The following is a 12,824-nucleotide window of genomic DNA, read 5'->3' as shown; positions in this document are numbered from 1 at the left end:
CCAACCCGACCGGGTTACACACCTCCGCTGCGGTCGTGGCCCCTCTGCCCTTCCCCCACCTATGGAGATCTTCCCCCAGCAGATTGGTGACCTCCTTGTAAGTGACACCTGGGGTCTTGCGTACACCCCGGAATTGTTTCCTGTACGCCTCGGGGCTCAGTTCAAACTTCAGCAGCAAAGCCTGTTTGAACAGGTCATAGTCCCCCATCTCAATACCATCCATTTGGCTGAATGGCTCTATGGCCTTGGGATCCAGCAGGGGGGTCAGATAGTGTCATAACCATACAGCTCAGGGTAGCCTAGAATTCCTTCTTACCTAGTGTTGGCCCATTCCCAGCTACTGGCAAACAGAGCCTAGGTACACTTCAGAGCTTGGTTTTGCATCCCTGCTCATCCTGACTAATTCATGAACTTATCTAGTTCTTTTTTAAACCCTGTTATAGTCTTGGTTTTCACAACTTCCTCTGGCAAGGAGTTCCACAGGTTGACTGTGCATTGTGTGAAGAAATACTTCCTTTTGTTTGTTTTAAACCTGTTGCCTATTAATTTCATTTGATGACCTCTAGTTCTTGTGTTATGAGAAGCAGAAATAACACTTCCTTAGTTACTTTCACCCCCTTAGTCATCTCTTTTCCAAGCTGAAAAGTCCCAGTCTTCTCTCTTCTTATAAGGAAGCTGTTCCATACCCCTAATAATATTTGTTGCCCCTTTCTGTATCTTTTCCATTTCCAAGATATCTTTTTGAGATGGGGCGACCACATCTGCACACAGTATTCAAGATAGGAATGTAGTGTGGATTTATATAGAGGCAATATGATATTAATTCTGCTTATGCTCAAATAAATTGGTTAGTCTCTAAGGTGCCACAAGTACTCCTTTTCTTTCTGTTAATGTTGCATTTGTTTAATCACTGTACAGTGCCTAGCACAACAGATCTTTGTCCATGACTAGGGCTCCTGGGCACTATGCTAATACAAATAAATAACAACAATGATGATGCAGAATAGACCTGAGCTCTCCCTCCTGTAGCTGGGCTGGCTCTGCAGAGTTAAGATGAGCAAAATGCTACAAATCCTCCCCCTTCTCATTTTTGTCACGATCCTCACAGCTCTGATTCCAATACACACACACAGAGCAGGCCAGCTAAGGAGATGCCATTTTTAGCCAGTCACCTTTCAGAGCAAAAGCACATCATGGGACTGAAGGGACAACTTGCCGGCGGGGTAGCAAACATATTTTCTGATGGGCAACCAAATCTGAGACTCAGGTTGACTCTAGACTCTGCAGTTCTTTAAATTCTGTCTTATTTAAACTTATAATCTTGGGGGGAAGGATTTGTTTAGATGACTGATGCATTCAAATTGTGTGAATTGCAGTGAAGACAGGAGAGAATCTAACTCTTTGCGTTTTTTGTTTGTTTGTTTTAACGAAAACATCAGGAACAAAGTTCTTCATACAGATCATGAGCCACAAGGTAGGTGTAAACGTGTTGACCTCTCAGGCAGGTGGAGGGGCTCAGGATGGAGTATTACTTTGAGTGTGTATAAGAAAAGATAACTGAGCTACCCAAATACACGGCTTAATTTTTCTTGGGAACTGGTTCTTTGAATCCTCTTCAATGTATTGGGAAAAGAGGATGTTTCAGACAAAAATCTGTGGATTTTAGTATCTTGGAGGAAACCTTTTCTCTGTGGAGCACAAGAATACGTGGTTCCCGGTACCCTACATTATACGTGGGCCCCCAAGAATAACCTTGTATCCTATGTTTGCACAGCGTAGCTGTAAAGTCTACCACTTGCTGTAGTGCAGTTGATCTTTGACACTTAATAGCTGTGATGGATAAATTGAAATAACTTTAAAGTTATTTCCAGTGCCTTGAAGTTGAAGCTAGAAAAATGCAGAATGGAAATAAGGTTTATTTTTAACAGTGAGGATAACTAACCACTGGAAAAATTACTAACTGTTGTAGATTCTCCATCAAATTTTAGAAAGACATCCAATTTTGATTTCAAAAAGATCTGCTCTAGATCAAATGGGAATTAATTCATGGCAGTCCTATGCCTTGTGTTCTACAGAAGGTCAGCCTAGATCAGTAGTTTTCAATTTTTCTTCATTTGAGGACTCCTAAAAATTTTTGAATGGAGGTGCAGGACCCCTTTGGAAATCCTACACATAGTCTGTGGACCCCCAGGGGTCTGCAGGTGACAGGTTAAAAACCACTCCTAGATTATCATAATTGTCTCTTCTGGCCTTAGAAATCTGTGAATCTCCTCATTTTTCGTCTGTAGGGTTGATATTTTTAGGAGGAGAGTGACACTCAGAGACTGGCTCAAAGGGTCCTCCAACAAAGCTTCAGTTCTTTCAGCATCAGTAAAATGGATTTAGAAGGCAACTATGGTAAGTGTTTCTTTGCTGGCTTCTAATATTCATGCAGGGGACTGGACTAGATGACCTCTCGAGGTCCCTTCCAGTCCCACAATTCTCTGTTTCTATTCCTGGTTCCTGCAAAGATACAGTGAGAGACCGCTTAGATCTTTGAAAGTATGAAAATATCTTAAACTTGGTTAAAGGAGGGAGTGGAGTAACTTTCCGCTATAGGCATTAAGTTTGGTGAATATATGCTTCTGTGTATTAGAGCACTGGCCACTGCTGTAGGGGCATTGGCACCATTTTTATAGTGGAGGTGCTCAAAGCCACTGAACAAAACTAAATGCACTATATGAGGGAAACCACTTCAAGCAAGAGGGCTCTGCCACACCCCCAGCACTCCTAGTTCCAGTACCTCGGCATGGCTGGAAGACAGGATACAGGATACACAACACATTAGCTGAGAAGGGCAATGCGAAAAAGAGACTCCAAGTGGGGAGCAGCGACCTGTGAGGAGAACTGCTCAGGGAGTGACCTCACCCCTGCACAGGATGGCAATGTCCGGTGGGAGGCAGCGAGGTGTCAACTTGCTCCTGTGCACGAGGTTTGTGCCTTCGGCTGCAAGCTAGATGCAAAGGAGGATGCTCCAGAAGGCCAACAGCCTTAGTGAGAGCTGGTGTCGGGCAAAGGAGGGAACTCAACGCCCCAATAAAGCAGCCCCCACGCTGGGCAGATCAGCCACAAGACAACTGTGAGATGGACGCTGACTGCATCCCCAGAGGGGCTGACAGCATTGCATGCCGCTGTTCAGACAGAAGGGGGAGTTGGCCACAGACAGGCTTCTGAAGGCAGGAGATCTGCCACCCTCCTTAGCTGGAGTTGGGGCCCAGGCTGGCATTCCCAGAAGCACTGGTATCCGGCTTGGCATTCATTCTGCCATTTTCTCTTTTCAATTCGTTGCCAAGTACACTTTGCCCTGGTGACTGGCCCCAGCAGAACGGGCACTGCCAGATGCTCCCCATCAGGAACCAGCATCCGCCCTTCCAGCAGCAGCAGGAGCAGGAAATGCAGCTGCAGCAGGGTGTAAAGGCCGGGCTCCTGCTGAGAGCTGCGCAGGGCGTCTGGGTGGGAAGTGCCAGGCATGTCTCTCGCATAGCAAAGGAGGCAGCGTGTCCACACCAGCTGTGAGCAGCAGCCCGAATACCCAGGCTCTGCTCTCGCCTGGCCGTCAGTGCGTCCGCATTGCTGCCCATGCACTAGGACACAGGGGGCCTGGCACAGCCAAGCTGGGCTCCTCACACACAGCCGCCCCTAGGTTAGCTCCGCGGGCTGCACGAGTGCCCGTTCCCGAGCACGTTTCCTGGCCCTGGACCCACAGCCTGGCACTCAGGCAGCTCGCCGGTATGGTGGGCACCTGTTATTAATACTCGGCCTTTCATCGGAGACGCCACGGCCACCGCAAACCCGCTACTGGGTGCAGCTCTGCCAGACCTGGCCCAAAGCAACACGCTCAAGGGGGAGAGTTAGCAGTGGACACAGGGGAGCAGCCTCTCGACTCTCACCTCTCAGGCTCTGGCCTTCAATCCCCTTCTGCCCCACCATTACTCAGGGTAACAGATTCCCTCCCAGGCTCAGGGAATCCTGGCCTTTCATGCACATTGCCCCTACAAAGGCAGGTGAACAGCCAGGCCTTCTCTGGAACCATGTAGGTCAAACCAGATAAGACACGGGGGGTTGTGGAGCACCGTCTCCCCTGGTGGGCAGGGGACCAGGACTCCAGGTTGTCATGCTCAGCTCTGCCACCAACTCCCTCTGTGACTTTGGGAGAGTCATTTGGCCTCTCTGTGCCTCAGTTTCACAACCTACAAAACACGCCTAATACAAATCCGGGGAAGCGTGCTTTAAGGGTCAGCTCCCAGGCAGGAGAGGGGAGAGCCGCATTGAGAAGGCCGGAGGTTGTCGTTCTCTGCAGCAGAATCACAGGGCACAGCAGGGGCTTAGCGCTCTCTAGGCCTACAGGACTCAGACCGGGGGTCATGCTGGCGTGTCTGAGAGCTGACGATGATCAGGAGCCACATGGCTCAGAGAAGCACAGAGATCTCATGGACCAGTTTCCAACTGGCCAGGCTGCGCCTTCACTCTCAGAGCCATGAGCCAGGCCCACTGTGTCACTAAGGCAGGGGTGGGCAAACTTTTTGGCCCGAGGGCCACATGGGGTTGTAAAATGGTATGGAGGGCCGGGTAGGGAAGGCTGGGCCTCCCCAAAGAGCATGGCCCCCACCCTTATCCACCCCCTCCCACTTCCCGCCCCCTGACTGCCCCCCTCAGAATCCCCGAACCATCCAACCCCCTGCTCCCTGTCCCCTGACCGCCCCCTCCGGAGACCCCCGCACCCTAACTGCCCCCGGGACCCCAACCCCCCCCACTCCCTGTCCCCTATCCACACCCCGGGGGAGGGGAGGCAGCGGGGGAGGGGCCGGGGATTGGACAGGACGGTCCTGCGGGCCAGACGTCGTTTGCCCACGTCCTGTCCGGCCGCCTGAGCTCCCGGCCGGGGAGCGAACCCCGGTCCCTCCCCCGCAGCCGCTCGCCCTCTGCCCGCTGCTCCTGCCATGGAGCGTTGCAGCGGCGGGACCGGCTCCGGCGAGCGGGGGGCGGGATTGGATGAGGGGCAGGGGTTTGCGGAGAGAGTCAGGGAGCCGGGGGCGTTGGATGGGGGGAGGGCGGTCGGGGGAGGGGCCGGGGCTCGCCTCCTTGGCCGGGAGCTCAGGCGGGCCGGACAGGCCGGTCCCGCGGGCCCTAATTTGCGCGTGTTGGTCACAGGCCGGGACTCAGAAGTGAGGGTTCCGGGTGCAGGGGGAATGGGACTGTGCAGGGGGTCCAGATGAAGGTGGTTGGGGGTCAGCAGGGGAGGCTGGGTGCTGAGGACTCAGCATGAGGGTCCAGGTGCTGGGGGGTTCAGTGGGATGGGGGGCTCATTTGGGATGGTCCAGGTGCAGGGGGCTAGTCAGAGCATGGGTCTGGATGCAGGGAGGGGGAGCTCAGCACAGATCCAGATGCAGGGGGGACTCTGTGGGGGTAGGTCTGGATGCAGGGGGTCTCCATCCCTGCTGAAGGCAGCAGAGAAGTGAGGGTGTCAATCCTGCAATGCCCCAAGAGCAGCCTTGCAACACTCCCCCATCCCCTTTTGGGTTGGGGCCCCCACTATTACAACAGCCTGAAATTTCAGGGGTAAACTTCCGAAAATGTGGAATTGTCTTATTTTCAAATCCTATGGCCATGAAATTGACCAGAATGGACTGTGAATTTGGTAGGGCCCTAGTAATAACAGAAAGTTTGTCGCTGCTGTACTCAGTCTCATAGTGTGCTCCATCGCAAACGTGACAAAACCCAATACAAGAATACCCCACCAATTATGGGTTTTGCTCACAAGAGTGAAACAAGCCTAATCGAGGAAAGCATACACTCATGCCCACACAGCCGTCTCAAATAGATAGATTACTCTGCGCTTCACCCCACATGTAGTGAAGGTTGCCAGACATGTTCCATCCAAGGCCTGGCTGCAATTCAGCAAAGGATAAAATAATACCATGTGTAAAGCACTGAAATCCTTCTGGATAAAAGGCACCAGATGATCATAAAGTGTTATCAAGAGTCACAACCACACATCTAATAACCAGAGGACTAAACCTACTAACCAGAGTTTGCTTCAAATGATTCCTTTCCTACTCAGTGGAGTCCAAGGGCTGTGCTATGGTGGGAATGCCAAATCCCACCCCTTTTACTTCACTACTGGTGGAGGAGAAGGGCTTCCTGCTCAGGTGTTGTCCCTGAATGTTATTTGAGACTCACACATTTTTCTGTTAGACTTGGCTACAAAGTGCCTCTTTAATTTGATGGTTTCCCAGTCTGCTGAGAAGAATGGAAACCGTCTTCTCTCCAAGACACAAACCCATCCCTGCTGTCTAGTTAGAGGGAACCAATACCATTCTCTCCATCCGTCCATCCCCATTCTCTCCCATCCCTATCAGCTGCTTCTTCCCTTCTCTCTGAGTTTTCTTTTTCAGGCTATAGATACATTACAGCTCAGTGCAGATGGGCAGAGTCCCTGCGTGTTTCTGGAGAGGCTCAGCCCTGGCACTGTGTCAGGGTCGGGTGCAGCCTCACTTCTGAGTCCATGTCTCAGGGGAGGCGCGGGGCTTCAGGGTGATCTCCCACCTCCATACAGCCAGTGCGCGACTCTTGCCCCTGTTGCTGCACCCGCCCTGCAAAGGTGTGGGGATGACACAAACAGCTGTGGGGAAGCCGTGGGAGCCTTGGCCAGGACTGCCATTTAGGGAGGGTGGAGGGGCACCTCCATCTCGAGTTCCATACCAGAGGCCTGTTCGTGGCACATAGTCGGAGCTCTTACCTGCTGCGCCATGCAGGTGCCCTCCTCCAGCTCCTGTGGTCTATTTCTTCCACTGCACTAGGGTGTCTGGGGGTGGGCAGGCAAGGAAGAGGTCAGTCGAGGGGTGGGGGTGGGGAAGCACAGGGGCCCTGGGGATGGGGGAGGGAGAGAAGCAGAGAGTCCCCAGTGGTGGGACAGCTTCAGAAAAATCTAGAGAAATTCTGCTCCTAGGTTTGATATTGTTTTATCATCTATTTAGTATGAACATTTAAATTGCATGGCATGGCTTGGGCTTTTTGGCAAGCAGCATATGGAATGCTTAAACCTTGATTATGTAGCTTAGATTATCCTTACAATTGGATGTCTGTGAAGACCTTAGATTGAACTGCTACTGTACATAAGAGAGCCATGATAAGTGCATCTTTTGCTCCACTTTCCACATTTTAAAATGTGTCTAGATTAGGAAAAATTGTCAGGGTTAGGTAAACCTCATGTAGATGCAAGGGTGTAGTTTGTGGGGTGGGAGGGTTGCCCCTCCTCCCCAAACTGCAGGCCTCGACAGTTGTGGAATTTGCGCATCCCCCTCCCCCCATGCAGAGTCCTGTTGGCCTGACTGAAGCTGGCCCCCCAAATGTAGAAGTCAAACTATGCCTATGTGTAGACCTTTTACCTCCAGTGAGCTGGTTGCGGTTGATTGCCAGGTACTCCTAGAATTAACCCACTAAAAATTCTACCAACGTTACCAGCAAATGAAAAGGATATCATTTCAATCCCATGGTATTCTTATATTCTAGCATTGATTAAATCCTTTTGTTTCAGATCAGCCCAAATGAAATTGAAAGATTTTCAGATTTCCCATTCAAAACACTGAAAGGTAAGTACACCAACAGTTCTTCGGAAAGTATTGGAATAAAAGACCAATTTTCATCAGTCTTCTTCATTGGCTGTTTCAGGAGTTTTTGTTTTTAAATATCAGAGTTCCAAGATAATGTTGCCACCTGCAGTATTTTTCCTTATGGGAAAATGTATCATTATCCAAGGCAAAAAGTAAGAATCTTTTTTTTTTCTCTCCCAAATACTAGGTTTGCAAGAAGCACAGTATCGCATGGTTACTGAGATACAGAGGCAGACCATAGGCTTATCGTTGCAAGGTAAAGATGTACTTGGAGCTGCAAAGACTGAATCAGGCAAAACCTTGGCATTTATTATCCCAGCAAGTAATTGACCTTCTCATTGGAAGCTTGAGCTTACGTAAAGTGAAGGTATTGGACAGTAAACAGCATATTTTGGTTCACCTGGGCCAGGAGGAGACGTATAATTTGACTGTAATATTTGTTCATGTAAAGCTAGGAGAGACTGACGTACGTATTGCTGTCTGAGGTTTTGTAAGATGGCCTGGGTATATTTTTGTCTCTAGAAATGTTTTGACACTTTGATAACTTGTTCTGACATTTTTATTAAGACTGATTTTTTTTCAAACAAGTTTTTTCTTGATAGTCCTTTACCCATATAGTTGTCTGCTAAAATTATTTAAAACTGAATGTCTGTATGGAATAAGTGTAAAATTGATCAAGGAACCTCTTTACAATTAATCTTCACTAAATATGTAAAAAGAAAAGGAGTACTTGTGGCACCTTAGAGACTAACCAATTTATTTGAGCATGAGCTTTCGTGAGCTACAGCTCACTACATCTGATGAAGTGAGCTGTAGCTCACGAAAGCTCATGCTCAAATAAATTGGTTAGTCTCTAAGGTGCCACAAGTACTCCTTTTCTTTTTGCGAATACAGACTAACACGGCTGTTCCTCTGAAACTAAATATGTAATACATTGCTCATTGTAGGTTAGGCTAGAGTTCATGAAAATGGTTTGCAAAATAGACTGAAAATTGGCTCACAACCAATATTCCTTATAGGATAAAAGTTCCTAGTGGTTCAGCTGGAAAGTTAGGCTTTGCATTTATTTTCTTTAGTATTCTAGAAAGGGATTTTTCAAGTTGGCATCTAAATTGTTTCCTCAATCAATGGTGATCAGGTTGGGAGGGCTTAATTTGGTTTTAAATAATGAGATTAGTGATGAGCATTCAATGTAGATTATTAGTTTAGGGCCCAATCCACTTGCATTAAAGTCAATGACAAAAGAGTGGGAACAGAAATGGGTATTTAGGCAAGCTCTCAGAAACCGGAATGTGCTTTATGCTAGATCTCATTCATGCTGATTCGGAAATAAATGTCTAAGTTTTGGAAGGGGGTGGGGGGAAACAATCTTCTGCATACTGTAGAAAGGAAAATGAGGTTGCTTAATTTATATCAGTAATTGAGAACTAGAGCTCTTGAAACAATTGTATGCATTTTGAGGTCCACGCATTTAAAGGGATTTGTAGAGAAGGGGCCTAGTGATAACTGGGACTTAGTGTCATATAGAAGGAGGTTAGAAAACAAGTTTTGTTCTCCTGTGTGGCTGTGGAAATCACCATGAGTAGGGGTATCACGTCAGCTCTGGTGAAATCCTTTTGTTGTACAGCTGAACACAACAATTTGACAGTGTGTGAATCTGTAATAGCAGAAGTGGACCTGCATCATGGCTGCTGTACCTTTAGTTGGAGTGCTCTGTTTCAGCCATGGTACTGCCTTGTAGGTGTGCGCCCAGTACTGCTAAGGGCATTCTACACCCAAAAATGAAAAATTCTGTGCACAATATTTTAAAATTCTGCAAATTTTATTTGTTAATTAAATGTGGAGGCTCCAGCATGGCATTGGAGAGCACAAGCCACTGGCTGCACAGAGGTGGGAGATCATTGTGCAGCCGCCTCCTCCCCCCCCCCCCCCCGCCCCCAGGGGACACGGACTCACCGGTGAGGCTGTACCCAACCCTGACACAATGCAAGGATCGGGTCTGCCCCAGAAACACCCCAGAGTCCTGCCCCACCATGCCAGGTGCACCAGGTGTGGACAGGGAGGCTCACAAGGCGGGATCCGAGTTGGAACGAATCCAACTGTGGGGTGAGGGAGTTCTGTGTGGGGCAATCTGGGAGCTGGCGGCTCAGTGGGTGATCTGGATGCCCAGGAGCTTGTTGGGGGTTCTGGCTGCAAAGGTAATGGGATTCTGCATTAGGGGTCCAGGTGAAGGTAGTTGGGGCTCAGTGGGGGGAGGGGGTTGAGTTGCAGGGAGATTGAGCTCAGCAGGGGGGTCGGACTGTGAGGGGATGTCCAGATGCTGGAGGAGTGGGGATCAGTGAGTTAGATACAATTGTTGTTATTGGGTCTCTGCATGAGAATAAAATATATGCATAGACTGTAACCCAGTTCTTCCTCTCCTTGAATTTGAGCCTGCTTTGGTGTCATTATCCTGGGTTGGTGGCATCACACGATTGTCATGGAAAAGCAAATGGAGTAAATTCAGCATTATTGCGTAACGGCAGCTTCTAGCAGGACTCCTGAGAGTTTTCTCAGTATTAAGTGACTTGCCGGAAATGGGTCAGGCTGTGTGTGCCCGCCTTTTCCCCCACGAGTACGACGGGATGACTTGTCTCACACCGGTGCTCTTGGGAATGCTTCTAAAGCACTCTGGAGACTGAAGCAGCTGTACTAGTGTTCCTAAAAAGGGTAAAGGAAATGGGATTTAATTCTGATCCTGCTGAGATCACTTTCCGGTGCACAAAGGGGGCCTTGTCAGAGAGCCGCTTTTCAATGAGACGTTTTCTGCGGTCGGCTAGTGGTAGAGGCAGCGTGAATAGAGCTTAGCGGAATACTGGGGATAGAAGGCCTGTTTCTTGGCTGAGAAACTGTACCCTCTGCTATACGGACTGAGTACCCCTTGACTTCACCACACCTTTGTCGGGATCTCCTTTCAGATGAATTCTCCCAGGGCCTGGGTGTATTTAAGGCTTTGCTGAAGTTTCAAGGGAAGGCTGATAAGAACCAGTCTTCAGCTATTTTTGCTGGCAGAGTGGTGATTTGAAGAGAGCACTTTCCTTCTGTAGGAAAAGCTTTACAGGCAGTGGCGTAGCTAGGACAGGGAAACTGGGCGGGCAATGACGGGGCGGTTGGGGATAGGGAGACCTGCCTCCCCCACCATCTCCAGCCGTCCTTCACTGCTCAGCAAGCACCTGACCATGAGGCTGCCTGGGGGAGGGCGGGGGTGTACCTTGCAGGGGCAGGGCTGGAGACCAGGGCAGCAGCACGTGGCGCTGGCAGGAGCGGGACGCGGATGGACACCGACCCGGTGTTGGGAGTCCCAGCCTGTGGATTCGGGGGGCTCCAGCCCCGATCTGGGTGGGCCTGGATGCTAAGTGGGTGGGCCGCAGCCCACTCAGACCCACCCATGGCTACAGCCCTGTCAGGTGCTTGCTGACTCCTAATCTAACGCACAGATTAACGGTAATACTGCCCTGCATTAGGGTTTCATTGTGGGGGAATTTGCCAAGTTCTTCGAGTGCTTGCTCATGTCGATTCCAAGTAGGTGTGCGTATGCCACGTGCACAGTCGTCGGAAGGTTTTTCCCCAAGCAGTACCCGTCGGGTCAGCTGTGGAGCCCCCGGAGCTGCGCCTTCATGGCGGTGTATATAGGTCCCTGCCGACCCGCCACCTCTTCAATTCGTTCTTCCTGCCTGTGACGGTCGTTGGAGCTGTGTGTCTCTCTTGCCTCCGCAAGCAGTTTCCCCAGTGATGGGACTTTCTGTTCACCTGTAAATAGTTAATTAGTTAGGGTTAGTTTTCAGTAATTAGTTCGATAGAAGTGGGGGGTTCCCCCAAGCCCAATTCCCTCCCCTCTTGGGGTTCGGCACATGCCTCCATCCCAAGAGTTTAAGCCGTGCGGGACCTGCTATAAGCTCATGTCAATGGGCGACCCCCACGACTCCTGCCTAAAGTGTCTGGGGGAAGCACATCAAACAGGTCGCTTCAAGAGCTGCAAAGTTCTCCGCCCGAGAACAAAGAAAGAAAGGGACTTCAGGCTCAAAGAACTCCTTATGGAGGCAGCCCTCCGTCCCCTGCCGGCTCTGGGCGCGCAGAACTTGGCATTAAGCACCTCTGTGCACAGCGCTCTGGCCTCTGTTAGAGAAACTACGGCTCGCACTCACCGGTGCCACCTAAGCAGCACAAGAAGATGACTAGAGGGCGCTCACCCATGGTCAGAGCACTGGGTCTGACAGCATAAGCGGTCTGCGTCCTGCGCAGGGATCAGCACTGTCGACTTTGGGCCTGCAGAGGGATCCGTCAAGTCTGGTGCCACTGGACCCTCCTGCTAGAGAGTGCCAGGTGGAGGAGCAGGAGCTCCCTTCCACCCTAGACATGTTTGAGGTGGCCAGGGACTTGATTGCTAGGGGGAGGGATAGCTCAGTGGTTTGAGCATTGGCCTGCTAAACCCAGGGTTGTGAGTTCAATCCCTGAGGGGGCCATTTAGGGATCTGGGGCACAAATTGGGGATTGGTCCTGCTTTGAGCAGGGGGTTGGACTGGATACCTCCTGCGGTCCCTTCCAACCCTGATATTCTATGATTCTATGATGGCACCGCAGTTTCCCACCAGGCAAGATAGACCTCCGGCCCCACAAGGCACGGCGCCGTCCAGAAGCAAGCCCATGATGATGAAGCTCTGCTCGCCTTCCCCACGGCACCATCCTCCGACACTATCCTGCTTGGACCACCCTGCCAGATTGGCTGAAGAAGTTAGCTGCCTGGTTCTTAAACTCAGCAGCAGCAGTCGCTCGCTGGGTGCTCAGTGATTCTCTGCCTCCCTGGGCTCAGCTCTTGCCAAGCCCTGCTTTTGCTCTGCTCCTCCACAGCTTCAGCCCAGATCCTGTCCTACACCCAGCCTTGCTCCTTCCTCAGAACAAGCCCTGCTCCCTTCTTCCCTGGCCCCGGTGATCCGGTTCTGACCCTTGGCTCTGATTCCTGACTCCGACTCTCTCTTGATTCTCGAGTGACCAGATATCCCAATTTGATAGGAACAGTCCTGATCTGGGGGTCTTTTTCTTATATAGGTTCCTATTACCCCCCACCCCCATCCCGATTTTTCACATTTGCTGTCTGGTCACCCTACTTGATTCTTGGCTCTGGCATTTGGATTC

General features: G+C 50.3%; 1 long non-coding RNA gene across 2 annotated transcripts in view; it reads left to right on the top strand.

Annotated features, from left to right (window-relative positions):
• The first annotated feature begins 1,364 nt into the window (after positions 1–1,364).
• Positions 1,365–12,824, top strand: part of LOC142070314 (uncharacterized) — a 334,822-nt gene continuing 323,362 nt past the window's right edge. The window contains exons 1-3 of one of the 2 annotated variants that reach the window (XR_012666280.1): positions 1,365–1,474; positions 2,289–2,397; positions 7,577–7,617. This is a non-coding gene — a long non-coding RNA (uncharacterized LOC142070314). Of the gene's footprint in view, positions 1,475–2,288; positions 2,398–7,576; positions 7,618–12,824 lie in introns of those variants that run through there. The other variant, XR_012666281.1, reaches the window with a different exon arrangement.

Source organism: Caretta caretta, chromosome 28 (genome assembly GCF_965140235.1).
Source record: "Caretta caretta isolate rCarCar2 chromosome 28, rCarCar1.hap1, whole genome shotgun sequence".
NCBI lineage: Eukaryota > Metazoa > Chordata > Testudines > Cheloniidae > Caretta > Caretta caretta.
The sequence above is the reverse complement of the archived record's forward strand: the minus strand, read 5'-3'. Positions and strand labels throughout refer to the sequence as shown.